Raw genomic sequence first — 12142 nt, 5'->3', positions numbered from 1 at the left:
ATCAAATATATAAAACAATATATACTTTTGTTATTATTAATAAAAATCTTTGTTGATTAAATTAACAAATTACACAAAGTAAAAACTTTACAGAAACAGAATAGGAAGTGGTAATGTATGTGTGAATGCCTGCTCACATTCCCCTAGTAGAAGTATAAATGGCAAAAATCTTTCTTGAAGGCAGTTTTGCAATATATATTAAAGCAATTCTTGCCTTTTGTCCCAGAAATCCCCCTTTTAGTAATGTATGCTAAGAAAATTACAGGAAAGTAAAGAAAGATACATTCAAACACAAGAACAATCTCATATACATTCACATGAAAATGTCTATATGCATATAGATATGTCAAATATCAAACCTTGGAAATGAAATAAATGTTCTGCAATAAGAGATTAGCTAAATTATTGTACAGTTATACATGAGAAATCATTCATTGACCAAAGTTGATGATGTGAGTATTCTTTGCATTGCATACTAATAAATACTTCCTGGATGGTGTGGGAATTCTCTTACCTAACTTTGAAAAATTCTTCACCCTGTCTCCCTTCTTGAAGATTCACCATGCACATTAGCACATTTATAGCACCAAGTCTCACCTTTTTAACATTGTTTAATACAGACTTTAAAAAAAATATTTATCACAGAGCTTCATTTTTCACATGGCATCTGGAAGACACTCTTTGAGATGCACCAGTCAATTGCCATATGCCTTGCTTTCTCTTTTAACCAAAACATTTTTTTAAAAGTAGAATCTTCAGTAGTTAAATTTTTAGGGAGACTATAAGAAAGCTATATAGAATAATATATTTTTATATGTATGATTTATGGGCATAGAGAAATAAAGTAAATAACTAAGTACTGGAATAGAATATTTATGGGTAATACTACTTTTCTTTATCCTAACACTAACCCAGGGAAAAATAATTTCATCTTTTATGCAGTTGTAGAAACAACTTTTTTGAAGGTATTTCTGAGAACTAGATGGGTAACCTAAGGAAATTACTAAGTGAGTCCTGGCATATGCTGCTGCTGCTGCTAAGTCGCTTCAGTCATGTCCGACTCTGTGTGACTCCATAGGACAGACACTTAAATATTAGTTGCCTCCTCCTTCACTGACCCTACAGTACACAAAAATCTTGCACTCTCTATCTTTGACCCATGAATAGTGCTTTTTTTTTGCTTCTTCAAACAAGTCATTAAACATTTTTTTTTTTTTTAAGTTCCTTCCTTATTTAAATAAACACTTCCAGGGTCAAACAGCCTAATGGAAAGAAATCAGTCAATGCTTTATGGCCCGTGGATGAACAGTTGTTATTTCAAGGCTCAGAAGACTAGAAGGTAGGCAACCCTGAACCAGCACAGTGACCATTTTCTCATCCTATTTTTGTTTTAAAGGGGATGTTTATTTCTCATTTATCCTCACAGTTTCAGAAAAGGGCAAAGTTTTTGTGGAAAAAAATCTTAAAATCGTCGGATGGATGATAATGTTAGTTGAAGTTAGTTTCACATTAACATTGGAGAATGATTTAAATGGTTTAAATATCTTGTTTTATTAAAAACACCTGAACTACAAGATAGAAAAAATTTGACCAATTTCGAGTGACAGACTCTTGGAAAAGAAAGATTTAAATTTTAAAATATTAATGTTACATGCTCTTTTTCAGAGTGCTTCTGTGAGGACAAGAAATCCCTCAAAGAGAAATGTATTTTCAGTTTAGTAGAAAAGACTTTGAGAAAGATGTTCAAACAAAGGACAATATTGACTGTGGACTCGAGAGATAAAGGAAAATGTATAGATGTTGTGATAACAGCTGATGAAGAAAAAACAGAGAACTCAAAATAATGTGGAAATACTTCTAAAAGAAAGACCTGTTGCTTAGACAGTCAAGTCATGATTCTATCTGATATCTTTTCCCCTGGCGTGCAGACAGACACCAAGAACAAATCATTTTAGCACCTAGTTCCAATAAGGTCTACGCTTGTTTTCCATTTTACCATCTCAGTCAGCCCGCATACCTGACAATTCCAAGTCAGTTGGTGGGGCAGCCTCCAGACTCTCGTCGCACATCAACAGGATCACATATACGGCACAGCGTTGTTGCCCCAGTGTCTTCTGTGCTCAGAATCCCTCAAGAGCTGACCTTTGCCTTCAGGATAATCACAAATCATTTAATGACATCTAAAGCCTTTCTCCACTGACATATTATCTTTTATATGCTATAAAGAAGAAAATTTAAACTAACTTCAGAAGAAGAGTGAGTATAAGAAAAAAGAAAACCACTGGCAAGTTTCAAAGTAATTGCCTCAGTGCCTTGCGAGTAGTATGCATTTGATAAAATGTTTGCTAATTAAATTTAACTGAGCTTTCTTATTTCTTACTGCATAAATATTCTTTAGCTGCATACATTTCAGGGTACTCTCTGAAGGGTACACAGCCTTTACTGTGAAACAGGCATATTCTTTACTGTTTCCCCTGCCCCCACTCCAGCTGTGGAACCATCTGTGGAAACTATCCCAAGGGGCCTCTGGATATGTTTCTCAGAAGCCTAACCACTGATCCTCTACAAAAGAGGACTGAAAGGGATGAGAACAGGGGAGATCAGTGACTTAGCTGATTTCAGGAGGAAAGAAGAGGAAACAGGAAGTACTTCAAGCTGTGGCTGACTCTTCCTAGGATCTTTAAAATCATATCAAATACATCTGTTATTGAGATAGGTTAATTTTTTTTCTAAAAAACCAATTGTGTTATTCTGAATATAAGAAACTATATATCCTTCTGGACTTCCCTGGTGGTACAGTAGATAAGAATCTGCCCGCCAATGAAGGAGACCCTGGTTCGATCCCTGGTCCAGGAAGATTCCACATGCCGTGGAACAGCTAAGCCCATGTGCTCACAGCAACTGGAGAAAGTCTGCACACAGCAACAAAGACCTAGAAATTGTATATCCTTTTATTGAGCTTCCCTGGTGGTTCAGATGGTAAAGAATCTGCCTGAAACGTGGGAGACCCAAGTTTGATCCCTGGGTAGGGAAGATCCCCTGGAGATGGGAATGGCTATCGACTCCTGCATTTTTACCTGAAGAATTTTTTGGACAAAGGAACATGGAGGGTCAGTTACAGTTTTTTTGTTGTTTTTTAACTACTGTTTTTAGAGTAGTTGTAGGTTTATGACAAAATTGAAAGTATAGTTTTCCCATAGACCCCATATCCCCACACATGCATAGTTTCCCCCAATGTCAACATCAGTCACAAGAATGATACATTTTTACAAAGTATTAATCTATAAAATACCTAGTTTACATTAAAATTCTCTCTTTCGGTTGTACCTTCTATGAGTTTGGGCAAATGTATAATGTATATCGGTCATAATAATGTCATACGAGTATTTTCATTGCCCTAAAATCCCTTTGTCTTCAGTCCCTACCCCCACCCCCACCCAAAGGATTTTGCTATTGTATCTACAGTTATGTCTTTCCCAGAAAAGCATATGGTTGAAGTCATACAGTATGCTTTCTTCTCAGATTGACTTTTTTCACTTAGATGTTTCCTCCATTTATTTTCATGGCATGCTAACTCATTTATTTTTAGCATTGCATAATATTCCACTGTCTGTATGTATCAGAATTTACTTATCTATCCACCTACTTAAGGATATCTTGGTTGCTTCCAAAATTTGGCTATTATGAATAAAGCAGCTATAAACTCCCACATGCAGGTTTTTGTGTGAACATAAGTTTTCAGTTCCTTTGGGTAAATACAAAGGAGCACAATTTCTGAATCATATGGTAAGAGTACACTTGGTTTTATAAGAAACTGTCAAATTGTCTTGTGAATTGGCTGTACCATTTCGCATTCCCTTCAGCAATGTATGAGAGTGTCTGTTACTCCACATACCTGCCAGTATTTGGTGTTACCAGTGTTCTAGATTTTGGCCATTTTATTAGATGTGTAGTATAGGCATCTTATCGTCCTTTCAATTTGCATTTCTTTGATGACATACGATGTAGATTATTTTTATATGCTTATTTGCTACCTGTTTATTGTCAACTGGAAACACATAGACTGCTAAATATTCTTCCAGTAAAGATGAGTTTATTTAAAATCAGCAGAGAATTGCAGTTTGGGGGTCTGCAACCATGGCAGCCACATGCAAGTCCTTTAACCATACTGCTGCTGCTGCTAAGTCACCTCAGTTGTGTCCAACTGTGTGCGACCCTATGGACAGCAGCCCACCAGGCTCCTCCATCCACAAGATTCTGCAGGCAAGAATACTGGAGTGGGCTGCCATTTCCTTCTCCACTTTAACCATAAGGGAAAGAAAAAATTTTTATAGAGAGTAGGAGGAAGTTGAGAGGGCTTCAGCAAACAGAATACACAGCTTTTCATTGGCTGAATACCTGCCAGGAAAGAAGAGAAGTCTTTCTTCTTGCACTTGGGCTCTGCTATCATTGCAGGGCATGAGAGCTTCCCTATGGTCATCTGACTCTATTTAATTGAGGTTTCTGTTTATTAAGTTTTTTTTATAAAATCTTCTTTGGTGAGATATCTTTAAGGCTTTGACCTATTTTTTTTCTTATTAATTCTCTTATTGTTGAATCTTATTAAGAACAGAATGCTCAGGCTAATTTCAAAAAGATACTTTTTCCCATACCCCTGCTGGAATCATGCGGGAATTTTTTTCAAACATTTACTGTGGGAATCTAGTCAAGTTCCTGGGGGTAAATTTACAGTGTTATGGGTGTTCTCCTATGACTGGGTCTCCCTGGGGTTATTAACTCTCAGAATTGTCTTCACCGAGCCTCCATTTATCAATTATAGTTCAGGTTTTCCATCCAGGCACTGGTTCCCACAGTGGTTTCCTCTCTGCAAACTTCTTCTGGTCCAGTAAGTGTCTTCTCTTAGTATTTGTGTGTCTGTCTCTCCAATCTCAGATGCAGAGGTTTGCCTTATATACTCCTCTCTCTCTCGTGGATCCAAGTTGAAATGTCCAATTTGTTCAGTCTGTTCAACATTTTTTACTTGTTCGGATCCAGTGGTGACTTCTAAGTCCTCATAATCCTTAAGAACTTTCCACTGCTGTTGTCATACTAACAAAATATGTGCCCTAATTCTTAGTTAAATTACACATCACACACATACACACACATAGAAATTTTGAGTTTTCTTGTTCATGAAGAATCTGTGATTTCCTTGTTCATGAAGAATCTGTGGTGTGGATGGGTGCTCCATTTCACCCCACAAATATGAATGATGTGCTATGAGATGGGGACTAAGCTAGCCCTCATGGTAGTGACAGAGAGGAGCAGAAAAGAAATAGCAGTTTTAGGAAAGCCCACTAACAGATGAGGCAATCACTTCTGTCTACACAGCCCCTGAGATAGAGAAAGCACCTTGGGTGCTGAAGACCTGCAAATTTTGTTTTCCTTTTCTATTTTTAATTGATCTTTGCTCCTTGTAAGCTAGACCTCTAACAATATTGTTCTGACTTCCCCTCATCCAAATATTCAATATGCATCTCCATCTCTACTCCTTCTTTAGTGCCTTTTCTTGGTCCAGGGTTTCATTTTTTTTTCTATCCCATTGTTATTTCAAAGATGAAATGAAATACCACTACTTCTGAGAAGCCTTCCCCAGCATCTGAAATCCTAAGAGACCAATCTCTCCCTAAACTCTTCTGACACTTTTGTATATTCTACCCACTTTGCACTTGATATCTACTGCTTCATTTTATACAATTTTGTCTGTGAACATCCATCCATTCACACCTAATTGAAACCTCTCAATGGATTTTCCAGGTATTAAGCCTGTTTCTGGGACTTCCCCAGGGGCTCAGCAGTAAAGAATCTGCCTGCAAATCAGGAGACACAAGAGACATGGGTTTGATCCCTGGGTTGGGAAGATCCCCTGGAGGAGGGCATGGCAACTCACTCCAGTATTCCTTCCTGGAGAGTCCATGAACAGAGGAACCCGAAGGGCTACAGGCCATAAGGTCGCAGAGTAGGACACGCTGAAGTGACTGAGCACACACGCATGTACAGGCATGTTTCTATATCCAATGTCAACTTCAGCGCTCTCAATTTCTTGAAGTTTCATAAGACTTAGTTGCTTATGAACATGATAAGGAGCTATGGAAGACTAAGGAAAAGCCATAGGCATCTCAAGTGATTTTTGTGGCAGTGAAATTTTCAGAAGACCTGAATTAATAACTCCTGGAAATATGTGAAAATGCAGACATCTTGGTTCTTTCTTTGACCTTTTAAAACAATATCTGAAGGAGTAGCACAAAATCTACGTTTTAGCAAGCATCTTTATTTAATTCATATGTACCCATTGCTTCATTGATTGACTACTTAGCCATAGAATTCTACAACAAGAAAAAACCATAAGTGTTCTGTAACTGAACCTCTAAACAAAGCTAGTAGAGGTGATGGAACTCCAGCTGAGCTACTTCAAATCCTAAAAGATGATGTAGTTAAAGTTCTGAACTCAATAGCCCAGCAAATTTGGAAAACTCAGCAGTGGCAACAGGACTGGAAAGGTCAGTTTTCATTCCAATCCCAAAGAAAGCCAGTGCCAAAGAATGTTCGATCTACTGCATATTGCACTCATTTCACATGCTAGCAAAGTAATGCTCAAAATTCTCCAAGCTAGTCTTCAACAGAGCATGAACCGAGAACTTCGAGATGTTCAAGTTGGATTTAGATAAGGCAGAGGAGCCAGAGATCAAATTGCCAACATCCATTGGATCATAGAAAAAGCAAGACAATTCCAGAAAAACATCTACTTCTGCTTCATTGACTATGCTAAAGCCTTTGTGTGGATCACAACAAACTGTGGAAAATTCTTAAAAAGATGGGAATACCAGATCACTTTACCTGCTTCCTGTGAAACTTGCATTTAGGTCAAGAAGCAGTAGTTAGAACCGGATATGGAAAAACAGACTGGTTCAAAGTTGGGAAAGAAATATGTCAAGGCTGTATATTGTCAACCTGCTTATTTAACTTACATGCAGAGTACATCATACAAAACGCCAGGCTGCATGGAGCACAAGCTGGAATCAAGATTACTAGGAGAAATATCAATAACCTCAGATATCCAGATAACACCACCTTTATGGCATAAAATGAATAGGAACTAAAGAACCTCTTGAAGGTGAAAGAGGAGAGTGAAAAAATTGGCTTAAAACTCAACATTCAAAAAATGAATATCATGACATCTGGTCCCATCACTTCATGGCAAATAGATGGGGAAACAATAGAAACAGTGACAGACTTTATTTTCATGGGCTCCAAAATCACTGCAGATGGTGACTGCAGCCATGAAATTAAAAGACACTTGCTCCTTGGGAGAAAAGCTATGACCAACCCAGACAGCATGTTAGAAAGCAGAGACATTACTTTACAACAAAGATCTGTATACTGACAGCTCTGGTTTTTCCAGTAGTCATGTATGGATGTGAGAGTCGGACCATCAAGAAGGCTGAGCGTTGAACAATTGACACTTTTGACCTGTGGTGTTGGAGAAGATTCTTAAGAGTCCCTTGGACAGAAAGGAGATCAAAGCAGTCATTCCTAAAGGATATCAGTCCTGAATATTCATTGAAAGGGCTGATGCTGAAACTGAATACTTTGGCCACCTGTTATGAAGAGCTGACTCATTGGAAAAGACCCTGATCCTAGGAAAGATTGAGGGCAGGAGGAGAAGGGGATGACAGAGGAAGATATGATTGGATGGCATCACTGACTCTATGGAGATGAGTTTGAGCAAGCTCTGGGAAATGGTGAGGGACAGGAAAATCTGGCATGCTACGGTCCATGGGGTGGTGAAGAGACAGACATGACTGGGCTACTGAAAAGCAGTAATTGAACCTCTTCCAAAAAGCAGAGTGAAAATGGTAAGCATACATGTATTGCATTAGTGAGATAGAGGAGAATGAATACTTGGTCACATTGGCCTTCCGGATACCTCACATCATACTGTGTTAGTATCTCATTCCCCTTCCACTAAAAAGCTGAAACTTCATATACCATACATATGGGTGAAACTACTAGTTTCAGGCAACTTCCTAGGAGAATTTTGGACAAAGAGAAATTTATTGATTTTCAGTATCCCTGTATTTTGCTTACAAGGGTGTCTCTAGAATTATTTCAAGTATTGGAAACACATGAGATTAATACAGTTTTCTAGGAAGTGTAAGTCTTCATAGAAACAACAAGAAATTTCTGATGAACATTTCTGATGTTCTGATGCGCTTTAGCAAACATAGCCAACGGAGCCACATTTTCACCTCAGATACCTCATTTCAATTATTTTGCCCATTGTTACATGGTGTTCTCATTCACATGCTACAGATGAATCAATTTCTACAATTAGTGATGGTGCTGTACATCAGCCAGTAAGGAACAAAAAAAGGATAAAACAAACCACCAGCCAGAGAAAGTGGCAGATGATGGGTACACAGAGAAGCCAGTTACACCAGGCTGTTATTTGGACAATTAACTTATTCTGCTTAAATTTTCCATTTTCACTTGAACTCGAGTAAACAGGCACTGATCTCTCTCTCTGAATTGTCAGGCAGATGTTGATATAAAGCTAGTTTGACAGGTATAAAAATATGCTGAATTACCCACCAACTAATTGCAGGAATTGGCTGGAGCAAAGGTCACCTCTGAGTGGCCAACCAGCCAGTCACACAGTCTATCATTCTAGAGAAGAAAACAAAGGACAATATTGTCAACTGATGAAAAAGAGAAGTCCACTGTGGTACATTAAAAAACTATACAAATTACACAATTTGGATAAAAGAGAAATTTAGAGGTGTTTCCAGCACCCATTTAATTTATCAATGTCCCTACTGAAACCGTTGGCAGGTTGCATTTGCTGCTATTGTCATTTTTTTTTTCCCTACATGTGCTTAATTTGCAAGAAGTTTAGCATCTGTGAAGCTGCTCATATGACAGCCCCAGAAACTAAAGTCTATTTATTGGCAGAGGAGAGAAGCCAAGACAGCCCAAAAGTCTAAGCTAATATTATTACCTTTGCCATGCATGTTTTTCCTCAATCTGGAGACTAGTGAGCTGAGAAAAAGAAGTCTGTGAAAACTGTTAGACAATGACTATTCCCATCTTTAAATGTGCTTTTTGGGCTAGGCATGATAAAATAAAATAAATCAAAATCTGTGTTTATTCCAAGACGTTTTCTCTTGGAAAGGTCTTTTTAAAGCCACAATAGTCAGAAATCAAGGGTTTGATGTCTGTTGCTGGAACATGTTGATTTAGACTCATGAGTCTCAAAAGTTTCATAATTTTCTGGCCAAAGCTTGCTTTTGCTAGAGAGGCAAAGAAGAGGATACTGTCACTGCTTCCAAGGTTGACCATGGTTTTGCCAAGTTTTTTCACCTTTCTGTGCCTTACTTCTTTTTCCTCTAAATGAGAATATAATAACTGGTACCTACATGATAAGATTTTGTGAGGATTAAATGAATGAATACATGTACAGCCTTAAAATAATGCTTGGCACAAGGAAGAAGACATTGCTATATTAGCTAATATTGTTATTCTCACGCAACAAAACTAATTGTTATTCTAAGAGTTGCTTTTCCTTAAAGTGAATCTTTTTTTGTGACATAAATGTGTAATTTTTCTGTGGTCATTGTTGAATATTTATGGGGAAGTAAGTTTATTCTGGCTTGCTCTCTATTTCTATTTCTCTCTTTCTCATTTAAATCTCAAGTACATTAATGTGGAATTCTAAAATTTTGAGCCCCTTTGGCTTATTCCTTTCCACTACTTTGTGAATCCGTGGAATGAGTTGTCATTTGTGGCTGGGAATGGTCCCACCTGATTCTACTGCAGTTTTAGTCTCTGTTTTACATCCACTGGTGCTGAGCAGACTTTATTTCTAGCTGAATATGCAGGCACCTGCCTAGCATTACTTCCTCAATCTTCCATTTGTTCTTGCTTAAAAGATGTCTGAATAATTGATTTTGAACAAGATCAGCTACATAATTTGTGGGGCCAAGCAAAAAGTAAGAATGTGGGTTCTTTCTTTAAAATTATTAACAATTTTAATACAGTGACAACAGGGCATTAAACCAAGTACAGTCACTTCTCAGTGCAGGCCAGACCACAGGACTGTGAGGCCAACCCTGATTTGAGGTGTTTGGTATTTTTATTCAGAATAAAACTAACCATGTGCTTGCCTGGTGGCTCAGATGGTAAATAATCTGCCTGGAATGTGAGAGACCCAGGTTCGATTCCTGGGTGGGAAAGATCCGCTGGAGAAGGAAATGGCAACCCATTCCAGTATTCATGCCTGGAAAATTCTGTAGAAAGAGGAGCCTGCAAGACTACAGTCCACAGAGTTGCAAAGAGTCAGACAGGACTGAGTGACTAACACTTTCAATTTCAAACTAATAAAAGTTATCTGTAGTACTTGCATTAGGGTCTTAACAATAAAAGTTATATTTTTCTGGTATGTGGACATAGTATCTTATTTATAGATATTTTCACAAGCTTGAAATTGCAAAGTAAATATCTTATTTTTTAATAACCTGTGAATGTCTCTGACTTTTCAGGAGCTTCCCTGAATATTTTAGAAAAAGAAAATACAAAAAAGAGCATAGACTTCACACTTAAGACACTTTGATCTCAATTCTGAAAGGGAACTCCTGGTTGCCTGGTTGAGGGAAGGAGAATTTAGCAGCAAAAAAAAGGAAAGAAATAAAAAATGATGTCTGAGGAGCTACAAATTCACTTATTCAACACCTGTTTATATCACATTAATATTTTTGTCAATTAATCCTATGATTTTATTACCTAACAACATTTACTAATGTATTGCCTTACTTCTTTTGATTCTTGTGACAGAAAGATCAAAATATGTTTTTGTGGCATACCCTTAATTTTTTATTTTTACTCCTCCTTTCTTTCTATCTGAGGAGGGGCTTTTACATAAAAACAGATTTTTAAGAGATGATATCATTAACTGTTCATCAGTTCAATTTATAATGCTCAGCTTGAAACATTGTAATCACTTCCAGGAAAAATAAATTGTAATACTGCACAGCAGAACATCATGAATTAAAGTAGGAAAACCAGAAAAAATTATAATGATAACCAAAAAATAAATAAATAAATAATGGCCTAAGATTTCTACGTACCAATTCACAGAACATTAGTAACACAGGAGAGCAGCTGTGTTTTAATACAAAGACATAAATGCAGCCTTTCAGATATTCTTGCTCTTGATATCGTATATCATAGTACTTAAGTTATGGATATATCACCTTAAACTTTGTAAGGGACATTATATACATTTTATATACATATGCAAGAGTCCTGTGAAGTATCATTATTTTGCCCCACTTTATAGAAGATGAAGATTGAAGAAGTTCACTGATATTGTCCAATGTCACACAGTTAATAGCAAAATGCCCTTTGAGCTCTTATAAGAGAGGGTATTAGAATGAACTTATGCTCATAAGTGACATCATTGTAGTGGTTTACAGAAAGTTACTTAGAGAGTTGGAGAAAATACACGAATGATTCACGAAGCATAAAAGAAAACTGCCGCAAGCCTATTCTCTGATTAATTCATGTTTGCATTCATTCATACATTTGTTCAAACATTCTTTTCTTTAATAAATGCACATTGATGAAAACCACAACCAGCACAGATGGTTGTCTTATTCAACTAAAAGTACTGACTTGAATATATTCTTGACTTCTTTTTTGACAGTTTCATCATTGTGAGGCTCTGAAGCAATGAGAAAACTGTTGCCCTCAATGGAATTCTGCCAAGGAGAAAGAATATTTGCTGAAGTGGAAGCTATGAAGATCTTGTGAAGAAGAGGAGGAGTGGTATCAGGCTTTACAGAAGGCAGATTGAAAATCTTTAAAATATTTTTTCTTCAGCTTTGGTAGCAAATAAGAATAATCTGAGAAGGTTGTTTTTTTAAAAATGTATTCAAGGGCCTCTTTTCCAGAGATTCTGATTTAATCAATCTTGAGTAAGTCTAAGGTGAATGTGTGTATGTGTGTGTGTGTGTGTGTGTGTGTGTGTGTGTGTGTGCATGGGGTCACAAGCACCCTTTGATTAGCAAAACGAAATTCAAGAAGGGTAAACCAGAAGCTGCTAAAA

The 12142-nt window shown here is 37.2% G+C and overlaps 1 long non-coding RNA gene across 1 annotated transcript in view; it reads left to right on the top strand.

The window, feature by feature from the left end:
* Positions 1-11929, top strand: part of LOC145526719 (uncharacterized) — a 65726-nt gene extending 53797 nt beyond the window's left edge. The window contains exons 4-5 of the long non-coding RNA XR_014069120.1: positions 1666-3110; positions 11741-11929. This is a non-coding gene — a long non-coding RNA (uncharacterized LOC145526719). The remainder of the gene's footprint in view (positions 1-1665; positions 3111-11740) is intronic.
* Positions 11930-12142: the final 213 nt, after the last annotated feature.

This window comes from Giraffa tippelskirchi, chromosome 2 (genome assembly GCF_054371585.1).
Source record: "Giraffa tippelskirchi isolate mGirTip1 chromosome 2, T2T-mGirTip1v1.2.pri, whole genome shotgun sequence".
NCBI lineage: Eukaryota > Metazoa > Chordata > Mammalia > Artiodactyla > Giraffidae > Giraffa > Giraffa tippelskirchi.
The sequence above is the reverse complement of the archived record's forward strand: the minus strand, read 5'-3'. Positions and strand labels throughout refer to the sequence as shown.